The sequence below is a fragment of the Crocuta crocuta genome, unplaced genomic scaffold, assembly GCF_008692635.1.
Source record: "Crocuta crocuta isolate KB4526 unplaced genomic scaffold, BGI_CrCroc_1.0 scaffold130, whole genome shotgun sequence".
In the NCBI taxonomy this organism is placed as follows: Eukaryota; Metazoa; Chordata; class Mammalia; order Carnivora; family Hyaenidae; genus Crocuta; species Crocuta crocuta.
In genome coordinates this window covers 12,439,209-12,453,633 of record NW_027527920.1, presented here as the reverse complement: position 1 = coordinate 12,453,633, position 14,425 = coordinate 12,439,209, and the positions used below count along the sequence as shown (strand labels likewise).

Below are 14,425 nucleotides of genomic sequence, written 5' to 3'. Positions count from 1 at the left end.
GCATTAGCCAAGGATGGATTCCGGGAAATTGAATGAACCTGGGAGCAGCTGAAGATGGAACCATACTGTAGATTAACCACATTGCCGGAGTAAACTCTAAACTGGAGAGCGATTTGAGGAGCATCCAGGATTCTAAGGATGCTAAGTTGCTACTCTCCATTAGCTAGGAGCTTACCGAATGGAAACGCACATCCCATCTTCACTCACAACACAAAAAGGACACCAAATACCTAAATTACTAGAGTTGTCTAGTGTATGGCATCTCTTTTAAGAAACCAATAGCCTGGAGGCACCTGGGTGGCTCAGTAGGTTAAGTAGCCAACTTTGGCTCAGGTCATGATCTCACGGTTCATGGGTTTGAACCCCGCTTCGGGCTCTGTGCTGACAGCCACCCAGAGCCTGGAGCCTGCTTCGGATTCTGTGTCTCCCTCTCTCTCTCTCTGCCTCTTCCCCTTCTCGCACTCTGCCTCTCTTTTGCTCTCTCTCTCTCTCTTTCTCTATCTCTCAAAAATAAAACATTTAAAAAAATTTTTAAAAAGAAGTCAGTAGCCTGAACATTTAAATTAGTCCTTTTCTACCTACCTTTTCTTTGCAATTATATTTAGTAGTCTTTTTGATTCATGGCTGAAAGGCAAGGCACAAATTTCTCTGTAAGTATTTCCCTCTCTGGATTTGTTGTTGCTCATAATAACTCTGATGACTTACAGAGGAAAACGCTAAAAGTGACATTACTGAGTCAGGGTAACAGCCAATGTCTTTACCTCTTGTTTCCAAGTATTTTATTACCCAATGTGTAAAACAAATATAAAATAACAAGCAGGCTATCATTGGGAAAGCTTTTGAGTCACGTTTCCTAATGAGGAAATCTCACATTTATGTTAGGTATATACATCACAGAAAAGGACGCACAGCTAGTACTTTCACATTTACTGATGGTTACTATGTATTGCTTCATCACATGTTCACGGACCCAGAAGCTCAGGCCACAGACTTGGCAGCTTTCAAACAGTTTAAAACGCTAAACTCTAGCCTCCTCTACAAAGGAAGCCATGAGATGAAGAATTAGCATTTCTCTTAAAGAGACGTATTCTGTCCCCATTTCGAGGAGGCTACAGTGAGAAGTGCCTGCACGGGAAAAAATAATAATAAGAGAAAGAAAAAGGAGCCCATCACCGGATGGCTGCATAAACAAAATGAGGTCCAGCCATACAACAGAAGAGTATACAACTCTAAAAAAGGACCGAGGTTCCGACACCTGCCGTGGTATCAGTGAACCTCAAAAACATGATGCTGAGTAAAAGAGGACAGACACAAAAGACCACATATTATCTGATTTATTTAAATGAATTCCAGGAGAGGCAAATCTGTAGAGACGAAAAGCAGACTAATGGCTATCTTAGCCCTGCAGTAGGAAGAGTAGTAACAGCAAATGGGCATGAGGGCTCTTTTGGGGGTGACAGAAATGTTTTACAACTAGACTGGAGTGGTAGCTGTACAACTACTATACATTAACATGCTACAGTTAAGAAGGGTGAGTTTTATGAGATGTAAATTATGTCTCAACTTTAAAATATGGTAAAAGCAATAAGGAAAGTATATTTTCTGCTGGACTCTCAAAAAAGCTGGGTCTTTGGATGGGGGGCGGCTGGGTGGCTCAGTCAGGTAAGTGTCTGACTTTGGCTCAGGTCATGATCTCACAGTTTGTGGGTTTGAGCCCCACATTGAGCTCTGTACTGACAGCTCAGAGCCTGGAGCCTGCTTCAGATTCTGTGTTTCCCTCCCTCTCTGACCCTACCCCCGGCTCTGTTTCACTCTTAAAAGTAAACAAACACTAAAAAAAAAAAAACAAAAAAAAACACTAAAACAACTTAAAAAAACTAAAAAAAAAAAGAAAAAAAAAAGCTGGCCTTTGTCACAAGGTCACAGGGGGACAGAGATTGCAGGTAGTTCAGTGCATCCCTGAGCTACACCCGCAGCTCATGTGAAGAAGGTGAGGCAATGGGTGGGGGTTTGAGGATCGCCGGTAGCTCAAAGCCACTTACGTAATTATTGGTGGTGATGGGATCAGAACCCAGGCCTCTTAATCACATGTCCAGTGCACTCTCTGCTTTGACATCTTCATTATTTTGCTCCATGCAAACTTCCAGGGCTTTAACCATACAGATAATAAAATGCATTCACAAACAGATGTGGCGAGTCAAAGAACAATATGCTTTGGAGTCTATACCATACTGGATAACTCATGATTTTGTTATTCTCTGATTATATTTTACGGTTATATATTTCATTTTCTTGTTGTCTTGATATTTTCTTTTGCATGAACTCTACGCCTGTATACACCTTTAAATCAAAGATGCCTTCCTTACCCAAAAGATTCATATAAGCTGAAGTTCATTTAGAAGCTGAATGAACTCTGAAAGTCTTGCTCCTTCAGTACAACGGATAGCAAGCATCCTAATTCAGACCTAGCCACAGGGGCTTGTCTTTCTAATAGAAATGTAAAATAGATCTTTATTTGCCACAAAATTAAAATGTGATCCAATTATGCAGAATCTGAAGGAACTTGTTGAATTACAAAAAAAAAATCACACATACTAATTTAAAACAATGATACCATAGCCTTAATTACCTTGGGCTTTACTACCGCAGCTTTCAAACAGTACTGGAATATGATGAGACACAGCCATGCCGAAGATAAAACATACATAGAAAAAGAGGACTCTGTTTAAACAAACAAACGAACACGTTAAGAATGTGAAACAAGTCTTTGGAGACAAATCGACCACCCTGAAAATTTTTGGCAGGCTTTCAGCCTCAACCCGTGTTATGGAGTACATGTTTGTGTTCCCTCCAAATTCATATAATGAAGCGCTTAGCCCCCCCTCCCCCCTCAATGTGATGCTATTAGGGAAGTGAGGTCTTTGGAAAGTAATTTAGATTGAAATGAGGTCAGGAGGTCTGCGTCCCCATGATGGAATTAGTGCTCCCACAAGAAGAGGAAGAGACGCCAGAACTTTCCCTCTCTACCATGTGAGGATATCGTAAGAAGCCGGCTACCCGCAAGCCAGGAAGAGGGCCCTCACCAAAAAGCAAATCTGCCGGGACCGGGGTCTGGAACTTCCCAATTTCCAGAACCATGAGAAAATGAAGTTCTGTAGTTTAACGTACCCAGGCTATGGCATTTTGTTACTGTGGCTGGAGTGAAGACAACCAAATACTTCCATCACAGCTATGCAGACTTCTATACTATTCATGACGGCGATCAAGGTTAAGTGGTTATACAACATCACTTTCTCAGGAACTGGATCAGGGGTTAGTTATTCGTGTGCATTAAAGTATGTGAGAAAATATTTAGCCTTCCTAAATCTGCATTTTGCAAGGGCTATTCTTGCAGTGACTTACTTATACATTTATAGCCTATCTCCCAATGCTTTTGCCTTGGCATAAAGTGAAAATTAAAATAGAACTGCATATTTAGCTCAACTTCCCTGTCACAGAACCAGCCCTCAACTTTCTAAAATGTATGACTTTAGCCTTAAAATGATGCCTATCTCCAAGCCACTTCACTTTTTAGTTGTCTGTATACACAGGGCCCAGGGTCACAGTTGCTCCCGGGAGGCTGGGGGTTCCCCGAGAGGCAGAGATCTCCTCTGGAAATGCAAGAGAAAACATTCGGTGAGCGAGGAGGGGTGGAGCTTCACTGACCAGTGTGTGTGGAAGCTCAGAATTTAAATAGACTGATGACCTCAGGCTCCAGAGGCTCCAAACTGCCCCGAGGGATCAAACTTGTCCAGCCAGTCTTTCTTTCTCTAACAAAGACCAACAACACTCTTCCCCAGTCCACCTGAGTGACCCGGGTGATATCTAAAGTGAGCAGAAAAATTCCACAAGTGAAGGCAGTGCTTGTGCAGCGAGGCCTGTCTGAGCCCTCAGTCAGAGAATTGCTGGCTTTGGTGAAGGAATGAAGATTCTGTTTCGAATCACAGAGGTTGGGCCTGTATCTATCACAACAGAAGAAAATAAAACAGCTTCATATGCACAACCTCTAAATTATCAAATCCTACATGCGCCCCAATGCTCTCAAATGACTCAGTTTACCTAATTTGTGGAAGAAAAGGGCAGACTGGGAGTCCCGGGACTATCTGCCGTAGGCTAAAGCTATAGATACCTTTTGCTTTGAAATGAGGCAAATGAAATATGTTAATTGAATAAACGTTAATCTTCCACGTTGTGCAAGCTGACACAGGTACCCTTTAAAACATAACCCAACCTACGCCTCTTCATCAAGAGCCAGAATTCTCTTCCTGCATCTCTGCATAGAAAGGCCATGACCTTTTGGGTCATTCACTCTTGGGACGGTGGCCAGAGCAAAAGAAGTCAAGCTGGAGAACTCCCCACGGTGGTTCTCAGGTAACCAGCTGGTTAGATTGCATCTTGCGGGGTTAGCTCTGCCTCGCTAGCAAAGGAGGCGCTTGGCCTGAGTTTAGACCGATTTCTAACTAGGTTTCTTCAGGGCTCAATTCTAAACAGCCCAAATAAAGGCTCTGCTGTCCTGAAGGGCACCTTTCAAGAGACACAAAAATAGGACGCTCGCTTAACAAAAGGGGACTGTTTGGCCACCAACGTCCTGAACGGGGTCTGACCGTGGAACTGGAAGGGCTTTCTGCAAAGTTAAAAAGACGGAGAAGAAAAACAGCAGCGAGAAAAGAAACATCGCAGAATCACCCACTCCAAACCTTCCTTCCCCCTCAGAAGTGCCAACGGATAAAATATAAATCTCTTTGAAGAAAACTCCAGCCGGAGCTCAGCTTTCAGATTTTAGAAGACACTGGCATCCCAAGGCCTCCCCACTGTCAGATCAAACACACACAAAATGGTTCCCTGATATTTGCCCGGTTTCCCCCATACCATAAAAAACAGGCTTTCATTTTAATCTACTTACCACACGGTGGGTGAAGGCCTCTAATTTCACAGCACAGAGATAACACAAATAATTCATAGGATATATTAGCGGAATATCTACAGGGAAAGTATTTAGCCAGAGCTCCCGGAAAACAATGGGGAGCTCTGCTATCTGCCTCAGAAGGCGAAGGAATGGCCCTTCCAACAGGCAAAGCCCCTCCTGTCACGCTTACTGGAGTCCAAGATAAGTTCGGCCTATCAATATCCCACTTGTTTTAAGTCAACAGGTCTCCCTAATTACACAACACCTCTCCGGTCCCTCTGTGGGCTGTGACACTATCAATTCCTTTCCAGGACCTCCAGACGCTACCGCATACATGGAAGCCCCTTGAAAACGGTTACGTGTCATAAACACAGAGTGGCAATTCCACTACACTCATCATCAACGCCAACAAACACTCGTGCCCTTCTGTTTCTCTCTCAACTACAAAGAAAAAAGTCTCCCATTTAGTTTCCCATGGCCAGACCCATCCTTTGAAGAGCTCACACCCTTTCTCAAGGCCCTCTTTCAACTTTCTCTCCCACGAAGCCTTTCTCCCAGGGCAATGTGGAGACCTCTCCACGGCTACTATTCATTCCATTTCTCCCAACCTTGAGGTTCTGCCAAGTGTGAGGCAGATTCCCTTTAGAGACAGGATAAATCAATGCTGAGCTGTGTACAAAGTTAAAAAAAAAAAAAAAAAGAACAGGGAGGGAAGCCACAGGTCTGCAGTCATCAATTAGACATGATGGGAAGGAGACCACCATCAAAGCAGATAAAACTCAAATGCAACCTGCAGCAGCAAAGCGTATTAGAACCTCGCTCTGACTTTAAAGACATTCTTGGTGGTGGTTGTTTTTTTAATGCCTTTAGTAAATGCACAATTTCCAAGTCTAAAGCCAGTTTTCTGAGACACTTTTCTCTGTCACTGCAATAATCCATCCCTTTTACTTTCTCAACCACACCCACTTGGACCTTCGGCTTATCTTCTCTTGATGTAAACATGTACACATGTCCTGGTATAAAAATTTCACCTTCCAATCCCCTGTTAAAAACACTGCTCCACAACGCCTCCAGCCCAGCTGTCCCTGCTAAGCTCCAGGCCCTGGTTAAAATACCGTTTTTCCTGATTCCCCCACTAACATGCTCCCTGCCAGCCCCAGATTTCCAGCTGCCCATCAGACCTTCAACTATGCCTGGAAAGCCAGGGCTTCTCGTCTTTCACATCCCACCCCAGAATGTCCCGGCCACTAATCCCACCCAACTCGGGTACTGACTCTTGACACTACCTCCCTCGTGAGCCTTCCATGCCACCTCCTGAGAAACGCTACCTCAGAGCCCACCAGGCGCCCACCCGCCCGAGTCCGGGCCGGCAATATGTCTCTGCACAATTGTCACAGAGATGTCCTAACTTGGTTCCTTATCTACACTGTCAATTTTCCATCCCAACTTCAAACACACTCATGCTTAAGGATTTTCTGAAAAAGAAATCTGGTATTTGTCACTTGTTCAAAATTTTGCATAGGTAAATGTCCAAAATGCTCACCTTGCCCCACCCACTTTGTCCAGCCTTGTCTCCTAGTCCTTGACAACATACTTCATGCCGAGGCCGAGCTACACCTCATTCACCTGACCTGAATGTGCCATGAACTTTGATCTCGTGTGTCCTGGCCTTTCTTCCTCCTTGGTAAATCTCTCCCCATTTTCCCCAAAGCCAGGCAAAGCTACCTATCTCACTGAACTTTCCCTTTCTCCTCATGAACTCTCCCTTTTCCCTTTCTCCTCATCAAGGAGGTTTCCTCCTCCTTCTGTATCCTATATATTTTGTAAGTATGTCTGTCAGAGCACACTCCACAGTTTTTTGCAATTACCGTGTCTTTCCTGCCTGTCGCCTTCCTTGAACTCAACTTGTATGTCCACTGACCAACATGTAACTTGGCACATAGCAGATGCTCAATAAATAGTTGATGAATGAATGAAAAGAAGCAATATATTCCATCACATTTAAATATCGGAGACTTTCAAAGAATATTAGATTTGTTTTGCCTCATCCCAGTCTTCCCTCTGCTGGCTTGTCTTACACATATTGATTACAAACTGCACAGTCATTAGCTTCCTGAGGGCATTCACTGAATGTCCAAGTAACAGAGATAGGGGACCGAAGACTCAAGACAGTCTACAAGACTGCCCTCAAGGAACTGAGACCTATGTGTAGATAAACATGTCGAAGCAGCAAAACATGAATTCAATAAGGACTATAACTAATGAGTGATAAAACCAGAGTGGATTTGCTACTAAGAAATAATAATGGGAAAGACTAATTAATAAAGGGATGTTGTCAAACACCATGGTAATTTTCATTATAACATTTTATTAGGCACAATATGATACTGATATTTTTTTCAGGGAGGTTTGCAATAAAATCTCTCCACTAAATATACCCTCAATCCACACGCCAGGCATTGATGGCATGTTCTCTCTCCTCAAACACTCAGACTTTAAAATCAACACTGTTGATCTGTGATGCAGCGAGCGCACAGTTGTTTCTGAAGCAAATTTGCTTTCAACATTTTGGTCATCAGAGGAAGAATTACATATATTAAAGTTAAATATATTCTAAACTAGATATAATCTCACCTCTTTGGACGAGGTCTTTCTGAGGTTACAGATTAACAAGTGGTGGTATTGACAATGCTGCAAAAGCAAAATTCTGAAGTAAAGGGAGGGGAGAGGTGGAGACTACAATAAAATGCTTCCTAGATGGCCACTGCAGCAAAATCCCTTCCAGATGGCTATTGCACAAAACCATAGCAATCCAGACGAGGGATGCCCCAGGTAAGTCTTCAGGACCTCACTGGAGATAGTAGCCTGACAGTTAGAAATGCACACACAATGCCAAATGACTCCCCCCACCCCATGCCAGCGCTCCTAGGAGTGAAGGGCTAAAGTCACTGGATTCCATGGCAAAGTGCAATAGATTTGTGCACTTTCTAATTCACATGTCCCACTGGGAGCAAAACACATTGGATGCTGCCTTCACCGATCCTGTTTTCGCTTTAGGGTTGGCTTCTGACTTAAGGCATAAAAATATGCCTCTATCTTTCTGCTGTGGAAGAAGTTCTTTGGCCAGTGTCCTTCCTTGGAAGACCAATGACAGACTAAAATGACCCTAGTCCCTGGGCCTTAATGCTTCTTCCCAACCTGAGATACATCAATCGATAGAGGTCTCAGACACCATAATAAGGACCAAGAGGTTGCAACAAATACACAAAGCCTTGTTTTCAAACCCTGCCCTGGAAACCATTATTGACTTGGCCTGCCATAACAGACATCTCTCCCCATGCAAGCTAGACAACTTGTTAAAAGGCAAGAGAAGGCAAGCATTTTTAGGTCACAGTCATCCTATATTTTCTTGATCTCCCTGACGGGCACAATATATGCATGTGCCTGTATATATGTGCATATGGACATGTGTGTAGGTATGTGCAAATGCGTACATATACAAAATACGTACATTTTATATAGACATATATTATAAATATTATAAAGATATAAAAACTTTTTCACCAAACAACGGCTTATTTTCACTAACTGTTCAATAGTATAGGATTGGGGCTTCTCAGCTACCGTTTGTCTCTTAAAAATGGCTACTCTGTGTCTGTATGCGCCTATCGCCCACACTGGCACAATACAAATGAGACAAAATAGATGCTTAATTAATGGTGTAATTCACTTTACAATGGGACCATTACTACAGCATTACTGCGTATGAGAACTGGCTTCCAACATTTTTGAGTAAAGAAATAAAACAACCTAATCAGAGTGTCAATTAATCCTGTAAAAACCATACAGTGTATCGAAACCAAAACATTTTCACAGCCTCCTAGAAAGACAGGTTTCCACTCTCGGTCCTCTTCCTGTTCCCTGCTGATGCTTCTACCTGCTATACTTGGACCCATCCTAGTCCAATTACAAGCCAAAATCAATACCAGACCCTCAGCAAGTTTAACTGATTCTCTAGGAAATGATATTATAATCCATCAGCACACCCTCACGTTACTCTAACGTGATTTTCCCGGGTTTACCCAATCCCATTGTGGCCCCATAACTACTGTTTCTCACACTGCTCTCTCATCAGCTCAACTACTGTAACAGCAGAGCAATTTCAAGCAGGTTGTGAATCTCTGAGAGTATTGCTTGCAAAGTGCATGTAAATTATTAGATTACATTACAAGTGAAAGACTCAGCAGTGGGTCACCGTAGCGGAGCATTAATGCAGAACAAGTTGAATGGAACCCTTGCAGACCAGCTTCTCCAACTGATTTTTGGCAGGGAGGAGAAAGCGAGTAAAGGGGAAAGGAGGGCAAGGAATGACGACGGGTTGCTGAGAAATGAGGCGGGAGACATCTCCGGAGCACAGTGGGAAGGAGGGCGCTCCCATAACCTCAATGGCTGGAGGGGGCAGCCAGCAGGACCAAAGGAATAGTACGGATGGAGTAAGGAGACGGGCAGACATGGCCCTCTTCTGGTTCCCTGGAAGGGGTGGTGTGTGAGCTCCAGAAGCCCAAGGGGCTGCTGGGGTTGCACTTAAATGATTCATCCTCATGAGAATCCAGCCCCTGGTAGTTGAGCTGAGTGACTGGGCCCCATCAGTTAGGAAAAGGAAGTAGCCGTAAAAGGAAAAGGCTCTAGATGCCGTCAGATGCTCTTGCTTGTTTCATAGAGCAGCCATTCAGAACCAGAGAGAAATGCTCTAAGCAAAGGGAGCCTAAGACCTGAGAAGGAGACAGGCGAGAGGGGCAAGTGCGCCCCCTGCTTCTGTATGTGCTCCATCATCACCACCATCACTGGAGCTACACTTGAGGTGTGCCCGGCATCCTGCCAGCTGCCATGCAGGTGTGATCACAGGTGAGCCTCAACCACCTTGGGACGCCAGCATCATAAACATCTCTAGTTTTAGGTGACGAAAGAAACAGACTGAGTGGTCAATGCACTTACCTAAAAGTCACACAGCCAGCATCCAGCACACCCGGGCCTCTGGCCCAGGTCTGTCTCACTCCCAGCAGGAAGCTTGTAACAATTATGCACACTGCTTCCCAACACGTCCGGCCTTCCTTCATCTGAGTTGCTCAAGACTGAGGCAGGCCTGAACCTGCCACTGGGGGGGGACTAGTGGATCCAAGAGAGACAGAAATGGGACAAACAAGGGCAGCTGGGTCCAAACGCAAGGCCCAGCTGGAACCATAAGCAACTAGAAGCTGTGCTGGCAGAGTCGGGAAGTATAGACCTGAATCTACTGAAAAAGTGACCAGTTTGGCAGGGCAATGTGCAAGAGATTCTCTGCACAGTTAATGAGCACCTACTTCTTTACAAAACGTTGTGCAGGGGCAAACTAATAAACCATGATGCTGCTCTTCTTGGGGAGACTAGACACCTACCCGGGTAATAACCCCATTAAGATTGTATAAAGGAACCTCGCAAAGGAAGAGGTTGCGTGCTTACTGCGTGAGCAAGGCCCACATGACTGACTACTGTAGAAGGCAGGGGTCACGAGAACTGCGGGGGGAGAGGGTGAGTCTTACCTCACAGTCTTATCTAAAAACGATTGCAGGCTTTCAAGAACCCAAGAGAGATTGGAACATAAGATGGGAGACTAGGCTGGGAAGAAGAAGAGGGGAAAGGTCGAAGCACGAATGAGGAACTGGGCTGAAAAAGGCCAAGTCCAAGACGCATGTAGCAGAGAACCATCAGAAGTGACCCAGACCACGGGCTTCACTGAGAGATGTCACTACGAGAACATACAATCCTGGACGGCCGGGATCCGACGTCTCCCGTTTGCTGCTTTACCCCGGAGCCTAGCACAGTGCCTGGCACAGGCAAGGGGCTCAGAAATCAGTTGTTGAATGAAAGAATGCCACGCTCTTTTCTTTACACAGTGACATCAAATCCGAGCAGAAGGGATCCCAGAATTTACATTCTAAGCCAGTCTAGGCAGATGCACGTCTAAATGTAACAGGATATTAATGAACATGTGCTAAAAGTGGCATAAAGATACCGTATGATTACAAGTAATAAGTATTTACATTAATTTTCTCCCCCCTTGAAATCATGATGAGTAACACCTGGAGTCCAACATCAGTTACTGTGGAAACAGTCCATCCCTCCTGCTCTCCCTCCTGCTGCCAGGCCACTGCTCACAAAAAGGCTGCTTCTACCTCATGCTCCGGACAGGGTTTTTAAAACTACAAGAGGCAGCCCATAAATAGATCGTGAAACCAATTTGGTGGCTTGCAATTTGTATGTTGCCTGTAAATAATAGAGCAAAAATAACAGTGCACTGTAGGTAAAGGATATTTTACATGAAAAGTTTACTGCACCCATGTGGTGTGTGTGTGTGCGTGCATGTGTATGTGTGTGTGTGCACATGTGTGTGTGCACCTGTGTGTGTATGTGTGCGTGTGTGCATAGTATGTTTCTCTCATTGTAGGTCACAGTATAAACTCTTAAAAGACACTGTCCTACAGGGGCAAGAAATTCCAATATTGGACACTTTTTTTTTCATAGTCAAGCTGAATGACCCTTGTTTTCCTGACATTCCTGGCTGAATGTGACCATCAAAGGCACTGCTCTTTGGGCCAGTAAACTTGGCTCATCCAAAAATACCCAGAAATTCTGTATAACATACTAAGTTCAGAATCAGTTCCTTCAAAGTACCCCCAGTTTCACAACACACAATCTTTTTGATAAAAAAAAAATAAGATTTATTTAATTCTAGTTACAAAAGTAATACATGTGTAATGCAGGAAAGTCAGAAATACGAAAGAGCACAAAGAAAAAGAAACTCATGCCAATCCAGAAATAACCACTTTATCCTTTCATTATCAAAGTATAGGTGGGTCCATAGTAATACACACACACACACACACACACACACACACACACACACACACACTGTAGCTCCTTACAAAAATGATGTCCTTCTGTGCATACTAATATGAAAGCTATTACTTTTCACTAATAGATGACCAACATTTTCCTCTGTCAAAAGATATTTTTCTACTACCACCTGATTTTTCCTGGCTATATAGTATTCCATTGGCAGACTTGCTTTTCAGCATCTGTATAAAAAGAACAGCCTAAAATCCTCTGCCGTGAGGAAAGAGAGCTGTTGCTGAGACAGGCCCCCGCTGCGGCCAGCTCCAGCTAGTGTAACTGCCCACGCAGGCCCTAACTACACGATGCTCCCCGCCAGAGCCTCTGTTTTACTTCCTACTGAATCAGAGAACGAGATACAGACACTATGATCACTATGCTTTAGAATGGCCTTACTGACACAGCCACAAGTTTACTGGCTAATTTTTATATAACAACAAAAATGCCTGGTGGGGTTAAAAAAAAAAAAGTAACAATAACTGATAATGCCCCATTATTGCTGTACAACCCACAGGGTGTGCACTGACTTTCATACATATCAACTATTTCATGCTGGATTGACTTGTGGACACACAAGCCCCTCAGGGGGCTTTCCTGGCGGGGCAGGAACTTGATTTTGTACCTTCCTGGAATTTCTGAGCACAAGTGGAAGGAACACTGGGTGTGGAAGTGGAAGACTTGTGCTCTGGTCACAGCCCTGCTACTTACTAGGAACGGAACCTCAGGCACATTATTAGACCTGTGTAAGTGTCAGTTTCAGTCAGGAGGGCCAAGCTAGATGATTCATAAGGTCCCTTCTGTCTCTAACAGGCTTTGGGCTAATAGAACATGACCAGAGGCAGCATCATGAGCGAGCACCACATACCTAGCACATACCCTCAAGCGCAAGATTAGAAAACAAGCTCTAGGACTTCCCAGAGAGCCAATCAGTGTAGTATCAGTTCTTCTACTGACTCTCTGTAGGGCCTCAAGAAATTTTAGAGCCTCGCTAATCTTCAACCTTCATCCTTCACACTGTGAAATTTTACATCTTCTGGGTTAACAGCCTGGTCTACAGAAATTGTCCGGGTTCCCGCTTTCTGCATAAATGCGCTCATCAGAAATGGGCAATGAGTGCCAGAAACGGTAAGATACAGCTCACGATGTCACACTTGCCATCATCGGTCAACCAATAGGATCACTACAAGAAGAGTCATTTTTGATTATCAAAGTATTTCATTTGCCTTTGCTTTCCAATGCTTCATTACCTGGACAATTGACAGTTATGGGCAGTTCAGCCTCCCAGATGCCCTGTCCTTTCAGATAAAACGTCCCCATCACACACCCGTTCCTGGGAGTACACGCCGTGTCATTAACCATGGCCTTCTTACCATCCACTGGCTTTATGACCATACAGTGAAAATGAAAAGCAACACAGTTTACTAAAGAGGTTTTAGACTTGCTAAATACACCCTTGTTTCTTCTGTGATTTGTTTGTTGGAAATCCATTCACTTCTACAGTCAGTCTTTCCCAGGACCGGCATTGACCATGTGGGATGAGAAAAGCCTCTCTGCTTCTGGAAGGGGAGAATCGCATCTGGTTGGCTTTTCTCCGTCATTGTCCATTTCTTCAGGTTTCTTTAAAACTAACTGGAAGAGTCAATAAACGTGCCCGCCAATTCCCTCAACGCACTAGGAAGGAGAACATCATGCCCTTCAGACCTGTTCTTGTTCTGTTTTTCCAAGTATTCCCTTACCTGCCTTTGTCAATTGGCATTCTCGACAAGTTCGTCATAACTTCTCAAAGTGTCAACTTTTCCTCTTTTCATTGCCCTTGTTAAAGATAATTTAAAATTAGAAAGTCACATTCCCAGCCATTTCAGAGTCAATGCTAATTTCATTTTCTTTTGCACAGAAGCCTCCGTTCCCTCCAGAGATTCCTTTCCTCACGCACAGCCCCCACTCCCCAGCCCCCCACAGACACTCTTCCTCCCTGTACACACTGCTCCATTCCCCTGCTGCACTCTCCTCATCTCGCCCCCAAAATACTTCACCCAGTGAAACACACTTTAGCTTGTGGGTTCTCCTTCCTTCACTCCACTTCAGAGAGAAATGTCTGTGTCTGGAGATTGTAAAGTCACCTTCAGGAAAGAGGCATACAGTTGGCTGTCAATTAATCAGGATAAGACAGAAAAAATTACATCGTGTGCAGCTCTGCTTCTCGGTACATGCATTTATGCTTTGGGGATCAAGAGGATTTCTCCCACACAACCTCAAATTCCGATTTATGCCTTTTGTTTGGCTATAACGAATTCTCTACCTAGCAGCACAGTAGTTAACAGTCTGGATTATTGAAAACAGTGATTACCATACCTCATTATAAATTCAAGTGTTGGCCCCTCATCTCCCCCTCCCCCCTGTTTATCCTCGGTATCATTCTTTGCTCGCAAAATAAGTTCGGTAATTTTATATTCTCTAATTGTTAGTCCCAAATCTAGTGTGACATATAGATTTTAAGCCAGTTTATTTTCCCCCATTAAGCACAGACCCAAAAGTCACCATTCCTGTCAC

General features: G+C 44.0%; 1 long non-coding RNA gene across 1 annotated transcript in view; it reads right to left on the bottom strand.

The window, feature by feature from the left end:
• The window catches only part of LOC144217946 (uncharacterized), a 101,977-nt gene extending 91,873 nt beyond the window's left edge, over positions 1-10,104 (bottom strand). The window contains exon 1 of the long non-coding RNA XR_013330999.1: positions 9,941-10,104. This is a non-coding gene — a long non-coding RNA (uncharacterized LOC144217946). The remainder of the gene's footprint in view (positions 1-9,940) is intronic.
• Positions 10,105-14,425: the final 4,321 nt, after the last annotated feature.